Below are 10,000 nucleotides of genomic sequence, written 5' to 3'. Positions count from 1 at the left end.
CACATTTTCTTGTCAGGATGTCATGCCCCCACCCTCTGGAACAGTTTACCTCTCCACATCCGCCAAGCCCCCACTCTGGCAACGTTTAAAAAGCATCTGAAGTCACATCTCATCACTGAGGCCTATGGTCAGTAGCCCTTCCCTCCTCTACTTTCCCCAATTCCTTAGCCCCATGACCTTTTCATAAAGGTATTGTTATTTTTCATTTCTTATTTTTGTTCAGTGAACATTATTAGTCTTTACGTATTATTATTTTATGTCTTTGTTTTTGCTCAGTGAACATGGGTGTCTGTGGCAAGGGGCTTATGGCCTGGTGTTCACCATGGGTTGTTATCAGGAGAAACAGAGAGAGAGAGGTATGGAGAGAGAGAGAGAGAGAGAGAGAGAGAGAGAGAGAGAGAGAGAGAGAGAGAGAGAGAGAGAGAGAGAGAGAGAGAGAGAGAGTCTGTGTGTGTGTGAGAGAGAGAGAGGGGGGGGGGGGTGTCGAATAGGAACATTTTGTCAAGATGCAACATCCTGATGTACAAACTGTTTATGCTGCGTGGTGTGAAAGGAGTACGTTGAAGGAAAGTTTGTGTCATGCAGTCAACAGGTTGTGGTTTCTTGTTTGCGCAGCAGTCTCTGATATCCCTTCTGCTGCCTGTGGTGGCATCACAGATCCCCTAGCTGTTGCCAGCCACTGTCCTTTACAGTACATGCATGCACGCTAGGGTCAAAACGGTTTTGGCCTCCCTGCCAGTCTGGTAGGCCCTCAGCACCAAATCAACTATCCTGGGGTCCCTTGCACCAGGGTCACCTATAGTCGGGTCCCTTGCACCAGGGTCACCTATAGTGGGGTCCCTTGCACCAGGGTCACCTATAGTCGGGTCCCTTGCACCGGGGTCACCTATAGTCGGGTCCCTTGCACCGGGGTCACCTATAGTCGGGTCCCTTGCACCAGGGTCACCTATAGTCGGGTCCCTTGCACCGGGGTCACCTATAGTCTGGTCCCTTGCACCAGGGTCACCTATAGTCTGGTCCCTTGCACCAGGGTCACCTATAGTCGGGTCCCTTGCACCGGGGTCACCTATAGTCGGGTCCCTTGCACGGGGTCCATTATTCCAGGGTCCCTCATATGGCTCGCACAGCTGGCTGGCATCCATCCCTCTTCTGACTCCCCTTGTAGCGTAGGGAAAAAGAGTTTCCCTGCCTTCCCAGGCCTTCTGGGAATGATATGTCTGCTAACTTTGCTAGTCCTTTGGTACTCTGTGCTCCTGTACATATTAGCAGCTTCTTTACGTCTGGGGTCACCTATCCTGGGGTCCCTTGCACCGGGGTCACCTATCATGGGTTCACACAGCTGGCTGGCATCCATCCCACTTCTGACTCCCTTTCTAGTGTACAGGAGTACAGCTAAAGTAGAGTAGAGTAAAGGATATCTATCTAGCTTCCCCGCATTCTAAGGCCTTCTGGGATATGCTCTGATCATAAATAGCTTTCCTCTGCTAACTTTGCTATGGCTTTGTTACTCTGTGCTCCTGTACATACTGTATTAGCAGCTTGGTTATGTGTGTCCTCTTTTTAGGTGCTTTTGGTAAAATCATCACCGAAGTGTAATGTAATTAAAAAACATCCTGTTCGTCAGCTGAAGTTAGAAGGGGGAGGGGAGTGTGTGTGGGTTTATGTGCCTACTAGCGTGTGCATGTGTCTGTGCAAGGGAAATACGAATATGGACATTTTATCAAGATATTCATCAGAGCGATGAAGCGCAAGAGGAGTGTGTGTCATGTGGTTAACAGGTTGTGGTTAAAGTTTGCACAGACTTCTCTGAAGATATGTGATGACTGCACAGATCTTATAGCTCTTGCCTAAGTCACCCATGCCTGCACACTTACCTGCAGCCGTTTGGCCTCTGTGCCTGTGTGCTGTTCCCTCTGCACCAAATTGGGTTTACGTCTGTCTGCATGTGTGTGTGCTCATGTCTCTGTATACGCGCCTCTGTACATGTTTGTGCATTACATGTTCCGTGCATGTGAAAGAGAGAGACAGAGAGAGGATGTGAGAAAGAGAAAGAGAGAGAGAGAAAGAGAGAGAGACAGAGAGGGGGAGAGGGAGAGAGAGAGAGAGAGAGAGAGAGAGAGAGAGAGAGAGAGAGAGAGAGAGAGGTTGGCGTGGTTGACGAGGAAGACAGAGAGGTCATAGAGTAGGGCCACCACGTAACAACCAGGTCATAGCAACCAGTCCACACCAACCAGGCCATAGCAACCAGGACTAAATCATGAGGATGAGGCACCTACCTCTCCAGCTATGACAGAAACAGAGAGTGAGAGAGATGGGGGAGTGTTTGGCGACATTGGAAATGTCCTCTTTGGATGTTTTGTGATGACATTCTACCCAATGAATGCAAAAGACCTGGTTGCCATGGCCTGGTTACTAGGGCCACACCACCTGACCTGCGTCTCTGTCCCCTTCTCCAACTCTCTCTCTTTCTCTCTCTCTCTCTCTCTCTGTCTCTCTCTCTGTCTCTCTCTCTGTCTCTCTCTCTCTCTCTCTCTCTCTCTCTCTCTCAGTCCCAGACGACTTTAGCTACGAATCGCTAGCCCAGACAACTTTAGCGACGTATTTATGTTTACTTGCATTATAGAGGTCCTCCACCTGTGTGTGTGGTATGGCTATACTGAAGCAGCCATCCAGTAGCAAGTGAACACTGTGTGTGTGTGTGTGTGTGTGTGTGTGTGTGTGTGTGTGTGTGTGTGTGTGTGTGTGTGTGTGTGTGTGCATGCATGCGTGCGCATGTGTGTATTACTTGTCCTTCTTCCTCTTCACCTGCCGGTTGCTATGGCCTGGTTGCTATGTCTTCAGCTGGCCTCTCACCCTGAGTCCACCCTGCTGACTGGAGACACACACACACACACACGCACGCACGCACACACACACGCACGCACGCACACACACGCACGCACACGCACACACACATACACACACACATATGCGTGCACGCACGCACGCACACACACGCACGTACACGCACACACACAGTCAGTGTGCCCAAACCCCCAGAATTGGGTACCCATTTTACTGTATGTATGGAGTGAGGGTGCCCTTTTGGATGATTTTGTCCGGGGTCCTGCCAAAGCTGTTAGTGACCTTGCTGCCTCTCCAAACTCTGTTTTAAACTCTGTAGGTGAGTTATCTGTTAGTGGCTTCTGCTAATGCCCTTGGTGTTTTTGGTCAAATAATCTTTGACGTGCAACATAGGCTAATAAAAACATGCTGTTTTTCAACAGAAGTGTGAAGTGTGTGTGCATGCGTGCGTGCGTGCTTCGTGTGTGTGTGTGTGTGTGTGCTTGTTTGTGTTTGTGTTTGTGTGTGTAGTGTGTGTGTGTGCTTGTTTGTGTGCATGTGTCTCTGTGAGGTGTACGGGGGGTTCGAAGATAATCATCAGAGCTGTGAAATGCAAGAGCAGTGTGTGTCATGCGGTTAACAGGTTGTGGTTAAATTCGTTTGCGTAGACATATCTGAAAAAACCCCTAAACTCCTATAAAGATAAAGACGTTTGGTGGCCCAAGTGTCGTGTGCGTGCACGCTTGCAGCGGTTTGGCCTCTCACTGCATGAAAAGAGGAATTTGTGGATGAGTTTTGCACCTTAAATTGCCTCATACCTCAAGCCACAGCATTTGCGGCTCCCCCATGCCCCCCTCCCATCCCCTTCTCAGAAGAGCCTTTAATATGTAAATGCCAGTGATCAGGTCGGGAGCTGCCCCAGTCAATTTCAAGTGGGGTGGGGTGGGGTGAGGTCAGGTGTGTGGGAGGGAGTGGGGGGTCGTCAGGCCTGTTTCTAGGATTTTGGGGTCCCTAGGCAACGGGATTGTTGGGGGCCCTAGGGCATTTTTTGGGCTTTTACTAAAATGTGTGTGTGTGTGTGTGTGTGTGTGTGTGTGTGTGTGTGTGTGTGTGTGTGTGTGTGTGTGTGTGTGTGTGTGTGTGTGTATGTTTTTTCACGCTGCCCAGTGGTGTTTTTCAGAATCACTAACCATTAAACCAGGGGTAGGGAACCTATGTCTCGAGGGCCCTTGAGGCTGTTTTATCCGGCCCCTGATATCATTATAATGTTTTGCAACTTCACATTAAATAGGCCTATGACATATTTTGCAGGCCTAAGGAATCTTAGAAATTACATTTCCAATGCAATTAAGTTATATTCAGGGGACCTAGAAAAGGTGGGGACTGTTTTAAAGGTGTCTACCTTTAAATATGTCTATATGTCTATATAGGCCTAAAGGTGTCTATATAGGCCTAAATTTTATGGGGAAATCCTGATTTGTGTTCATAGTACGGCCCCCGGAGGATTTTATGACCATGGTAGGAATTTGAAGTGGCCCCTCGAATTAAAAAGGTTCCCCACCCCTGCATTAAACCTTTCTACTAGCCAGAGCTTTGCTGTCAGTACATTTTATTATGATACTATAAGCTCAGAAATTAAGTTGATCAAACAATTTGATCTGTGCTATAAACATTTAAATGAACCTACAGAATAGGCAATCAAAATAGAATCATCTGAATGATCTTTCTTGGACATACATTTTGAAGTGACCCTTCGAATTAAAAAAGGTTCCTCAACTGCTTTTGAGGAAAAACATCAATGTGCTTGGTATTCTGAACTAAAGCAAGGATTGTTCAAGTTAGTTGAAAATAGACCGTCTCTGGTTAAATTAGTTCTACACCAAGCCTTTAGGTGGCAGTAAAACTAATTGGCACAATGCAAATTCCACACACAAGTCACAAAGAAGCCATCTACCGCGGTCAACAACACTTCCTGATTGAACAGAATCACGCGCTGTCTGTGTGGTTTCACTGTTACAAGTTTCTTGGCGATATGGGGGGAAAGTTCCTCACATACCAACGGAAAATGGGCTTCACATACATGTAAGTACATTTTACTCAACTGTGGTTTAAAGTTTCAGTACTCAAGAGCGACTGAATAGCTCCTCTGAACACAGATCCGCCATTGCTAAGTTGTAGCACAGCCGCTTTACATAGCTGGTAGCTCAAGTCCCCTCAATGTGACTAGGCCTACACTAGTTGCTGCTGTACGCTAGTAAATTCTGATGACTTGCGAGCATCGTAATGACAAAATGCTGTGGTGAATGTGTTAAGTATACTTGTTGATGGTAAATTGTTTGACATTGCTCGTTCTCAGTTGCCTTTCCCCTGCCTAAAGATAGACAAAGGCTACCGTTAGCATGCTATTGCGTTAGCTCATCAACTAGATGCTGGACACTGCTCATTTTTCACGTCTGCCCGGCATTTCGCTGATGAACTAACGCTTAGACGCCTTGCCAATGTATTTTACAGCGGCAAAAATGCATCTAGGCGACGTTGGCAAGACTGGTGTGCCGTCTGGGTATGTTGGTTTTCCATTGTCGCTCCGAACGCAGGACGCTCCCCGGTCGGCTCGCTCCCACTAGCCAGACTATCGATCCCACCGCCATATAACGGAGTTAGTTATCTTTTTGATGTTAGTTTTTTGTTTCTAACCTTAACCTTAACCCTAAACCTAACCCTAAATTGCTTGTATGTGGCAGTGTATGATGATACGTGAAATATAATCGGTGGGACTACACGTCCGGGAGTGATAGAAACACCTGGGACTACACGTCCGGGAGCGATCTCAGTTGGGAGTGTCCTTGGTTTTCAGTGCTGGGCAGAGCGAAGCGACTAGTTTAATTACATTCTCTAGTAGCTTGGTCGTAGCGTCACTACCATGTATCGAGTAGCTAACGTCCCTGTAGTTAAGCTATTTTTCCTCAAGTAGCGACGTAGTCTACAAAAGCTACAATTTGTCCCCCATCGATTTTACTCAATGATTTTTGTTTTACTTTCCCTATCCTAAAACCTAGGCAGTCACACAGGGCAACAGTAGGCAACCTGTCCTTAAAAAGTATGGGTCTTCAAAACAGCACTTGTTGCAGATATAAGTGTAGATGGCCTCTTCAAGAAATTGAAATTATGCATGATCACTTTTTCTTATTGTTTCACGTGGAGGTCTACTGACCTTGTCTAAATAATGTAGGCTAGTTTATGTCCATGTATTATATTAGGACCCAAGGTTAATGGGTTATTCTATTTGCCATGTTTTCACAGGCTGCTGTCTCATAATATGGCGAAGACGAGTCACCTGAAGGCCTAACTCGCCATAGAAGACTGAAAGAATGTAAGATTAACTTCTTTGTGACCAATATGACTTGCTCATTGATACATTTGCTATGTCAATATGAGGTGCATGGTGAATTATTTAATTTATTTGTCTCGCTTCTAGGAGCTGTAGAAACAACAGGGTTGTTCTTTTTCAGGGTATTCTTTTTTATAGAACTGGACAGGTCATTTATTCGTTCCCCTTGTTTTTTGAAGTGTCCTGCAGGATGCTGTGTCCTGCAATCCTGTGTGCTGTGCTACAGACGCGTGTGGAGGTCAACCCAAAATGGGCACAGTCTCACCACAGAAGAGTGAAAGAGGGTAAGCTTAACCTATAGCCTACGTCAGGGTCGGGGAACGTTTCTCATTCGAAGGGCCACTTCAAATTCATCCGAGGGGCCGTAAAAGTCCTCCAAGGGCCGTACTATGAACACAAACCAGGATTTTCCCTTTCACTTTAGGCCTATATTGAAGGCAGCCACATTTAAACAAACACCACCTTCTTCAGGTTCCCTGAATATAACTTAATTGTTTTGCAAATGTATTTTCTAAGATTCCTTTACAAAATATGTATATTTCATGTGAAGCTGAATCGCATTAAAATTATATCGGGGGGCCAGATAAAAATGCCTCAAGGGTCGCAAACGGCCCTAGAGACATAGGTTCCCCACCCCTGGCCTACATTGTCAATATGACTTGTGCTACTTTATAGATAAGTTGTCAATGCTGTGCATTGCTATGCTTTGATTCATTTTCTTACATCCTACAGATCCTGGCAGGGAGACGGTAGTGTCCTGCAGGATGGTGATACAAGAGACCACAGAAAACTGATATAGTGTAAGATTATCCCTGTTGGGCTCAATAGGTCTTGCTTATTGACATATTTGCTATGTCAATATGAGGTGCATGGTGAAGTATTTATTTATTTATTTGTCTCGCTTCTAGGAACTATAGAAACAGAGTGCCTGCTGCAGTATGGCGAGGACACCCTGAGCAGAGAGCTCCAATAGACCCAGGTCCAGTGTCTTGGCAGGGTGAAATGGCACTGATATGGGTATGTACTGATGTCAGTTAAAATGAATGAATGAATTAATTCTCATATCTGAATAATGTGCACACTGGATTTACCACACACACACACACACACACACACCCTAGGCCTAGATGATTTGGACCCAAGGTTACTTTTACCACAGCTCTGGCACATCAATTTTCATTTGTTTAATAACTGGGCAGGTCATTTATTCATTCCCCTTGTTTTTTGTTTGTTTGTTTGTTTGTTTTTTGTAGTGTCCTGCAGGATGCTGTGTCCTGCAATCCTGTGTGCTGTGCTACAGACGCGTCTGGAAGCCAACCTGAAATAAGCACAGTCTCTCCACAGAGGAGTGAAAGAGGGTAAGCGTAACCTATAGCCTACGTCAGTGGTGGGGAACCTTTCTCATTCGAAGGGCCAATTCAAATTCATCCGAGGGGCCGTAAAAGTCCTCCAAGGGCCGTACTATGAACACAAACCAGGATTTTCCCCTTCACTTTAGACCTATATTGAAGGCAGCCACATTTAAACAAACACCACCTTCTTCAGCTTCCCTGAATATAACTTAATTGTATTGCAAATGTATTTTCTAAGGTTCCTTTACAAAATATGTCATTTTATGTGAAGCTGAATAACATAAAAATGATATCGGGGGCCGGATAAAACGGCCTCAAGGGTCGCAAAACGGCCCTCAAGACATAGTTCCCCACCCCTGGCCTACATTGGCAATATGACGTGTGCTACTTTATAGATAAGTTGTCAATGCTGTGCATTGCTATGTTTTGATTTATTTTCTTACATTCTACATATCCTGGCAGGGAGACATAGTGCATGAGACTATAGAAGACAAAAATAGTGTAAGATTATCCCTGTTGGGCTCAATATGACTTGCTTATTGATATATTTGCTATGTCAATATGAGGTGCATGGTGAAGTATTAATTTATTTGTTGTTTCTACAGCTCCCAGAAGTGAGACTGAGTGCCTGTTGCAGTATGACGAGGACACAGTGACCAGAGACCTTCAGTAGACCCTTCTGGCATGATTGGCGGCTGAAGAACATGAAATCAACAGCAATGTTTATAATGTTGTACATACCTGTATAGTCTGTATTAAAAGGCAGTACCTGTACTATTTTTTCCTCTTACTTTCATATTTACCACGTATTTACTATGAATTGACAACTTTTACTCAAATCCATTTTTGTATGTGCCCTGACTAAAACTATCCTTAAACCTAACCTGTCAGAGATGTAACAACAACCTGCTCTTAGCAATGTGGCAGCAGTCTACTTGGATGCAGCGGGGAACATAGAACCCTTTTTTGAAAAAGCATTGTATGTTTGAGTTTTATGAATTGTGCCCTTCCCAAACATCATGCATAGGCTAGGCGTATCTATGACACGCTGATTTGAACCCACTATCGCGGGTGTCTAATACGCATTTTCAAGTTAAGTCGTGCTCCACAACGCCCTGTGACAGGTTCGGTTTAGGGATGGTTTTGGTTTAGGCACAATTTAGGCAGAAATTCGCCTAATCTCGCTGTTCTTGGCAAAAGTAAAGCAGCAGAAACATTACTTCACTGACAGGTTAGGTTTAGGGGTGGTTTTGGTTAGGGCACAGCAAAGCATATTTGCGTTTAGTAACAAATGCACTGTGACAAAACAAAATCGCCGACACGGCGGGGAAAACTGCGCAAACCTCGTCACGTGTCAAAAGTGCATGAAAGCGCTTTAGTGGTGCGTTGAGGAGCACGATTTAAATTCAAAATGCGTCGCACCAACACGCTGAATGCACTAGCGTGCGATACGTACGCTAAAGCATTATGACAGCCTGCCCAAACCTAATCTGTCGGTAATGAAATGTTTCCTAGTTGTACATTTGTGACCTGAGTGCTGTGTAAATCACTGCATATAGAGTATATTGTTTGCAGGGTATGTGTGTAGTTGCATGGTTCTTGTCAAAGTGTGTGTACATTGTTTGGTGTGATATTAAAAGCGTTAAAAAAAATCATTTTCATTTCATTAATTTTCATTTTATCAATAAATTCACATCATGCATGCTTGCTAAAGCCCCATCACAGTGCAGCCTATAATGATGTGAATATACTAAGTAAAATCAATCTAGGTATATTAATAATAATTTTTGCATAATTATACGGACCTACTGTATACGGTCTGCATAAATTAATCCAACGTGACCAATGTATCATTGTGACCAATAGAAGGTCGTAGCTGCCGACCCTGCTAACCAATAGCGCAGCTCTTTTACTTTGAGCCATGTGTCTTTTTCGTCCAATAAGAGAAAGGCTAGTCCGCGTTCTGGGCTGGCTGTCATTGCCTTTCATGTGGTAATCGCTAATCGTTGGGCCATTAACACCCTGCTGTGAGACCTGCCCGCGGCTCGCGATTCGCTTCCGGGCGAGTTCACTGTCACCAAAACTGTTAATTTTGATTCTCTCAAGCGCTCAAAATCAGACGAAAGTTAGGCAAGTCCGTGGACGATTAGGGACGAGTTCATTGTCACAAATCCCCCTTTTCGTGCTGTGTCTGTGTGTGTGTGCCGTCCCCTCGGCACCAAACTGTGTTGACGTTTGCATGTGTGCATCCATGTCTCTGTGTGTGCACCTGCGTGCATGTGTATGCATGCATGTGTTTTGCATATGAGAGAGAGAGAGAGAGAGAGAGAGAGAGAGAGAGAGAGAGAGAGAGAGAGAGAGAGAATGTGTGTTTGTGTGAGTTTGAGAGAGGGGTGATGCGGATAGGAACATTATGTCAAGATTCAACATCCTGATA

General features: G+C 45.1%; 2 long non-coding RNA genes across 2 annotated transcripts; both read left to right on the top strand.

The window, feature by feature from the left end:
* The first annotated feature begins 4,767 nt into the window (after nucleotides 1-4,767).
* Nucleotides 4,768-6,983, top strand: LOC134464672 (uncharacterized). The gene is made up of 4 exons (XR_010038010.1): nucleotides 4,768-4,905; nucleotides 6,124-6,193; nucleotides 6,391-6,495; nucleotides 6,944-6,983. It is a non-coding gene; the product is annotated as an uncharacterized LOC134464672 (long non-coding RNA).
* Nucleotides 6,983-8,337, top strand: LOC134464671 (uncharacterized). Its single transcript, XR_010038009.1, has 4 exons — nucleotides 6,983-7,011; nucleotides 7,120-7,228; nucleotides 7,465-7,569; nucleotides 8,169-8,337. It is a non-coding gene; the product is annotated as an uncharacterized LOC134464671 (long non-coding RNA).
* Nucleotides 8,338-10,000: the final 1,663 nt, after the last annotated feature.

The sequence above is a fragment of the Engraulis encrasicolus genome, chromosome 15 (assembly GCF_034702125.1).
Source record: "Engraulis encrasicolus isolate BLACKSEA-1 chromosome 15, IST_EnEncr_1.0, whole genome shotgun sequence".
In the NCBI taxonomy this organism is placed as follows: Eukaryota; Metazoa; Chordata; class Actinopteri; order Clupeiformes; family Engraulidae; genus Engraulis; species Engraulis encrasicolus.
Note: the sequence above shows the minus strand (reverse complement) of the source record. Positions and strands in the feature narration are given on the sequence as shown.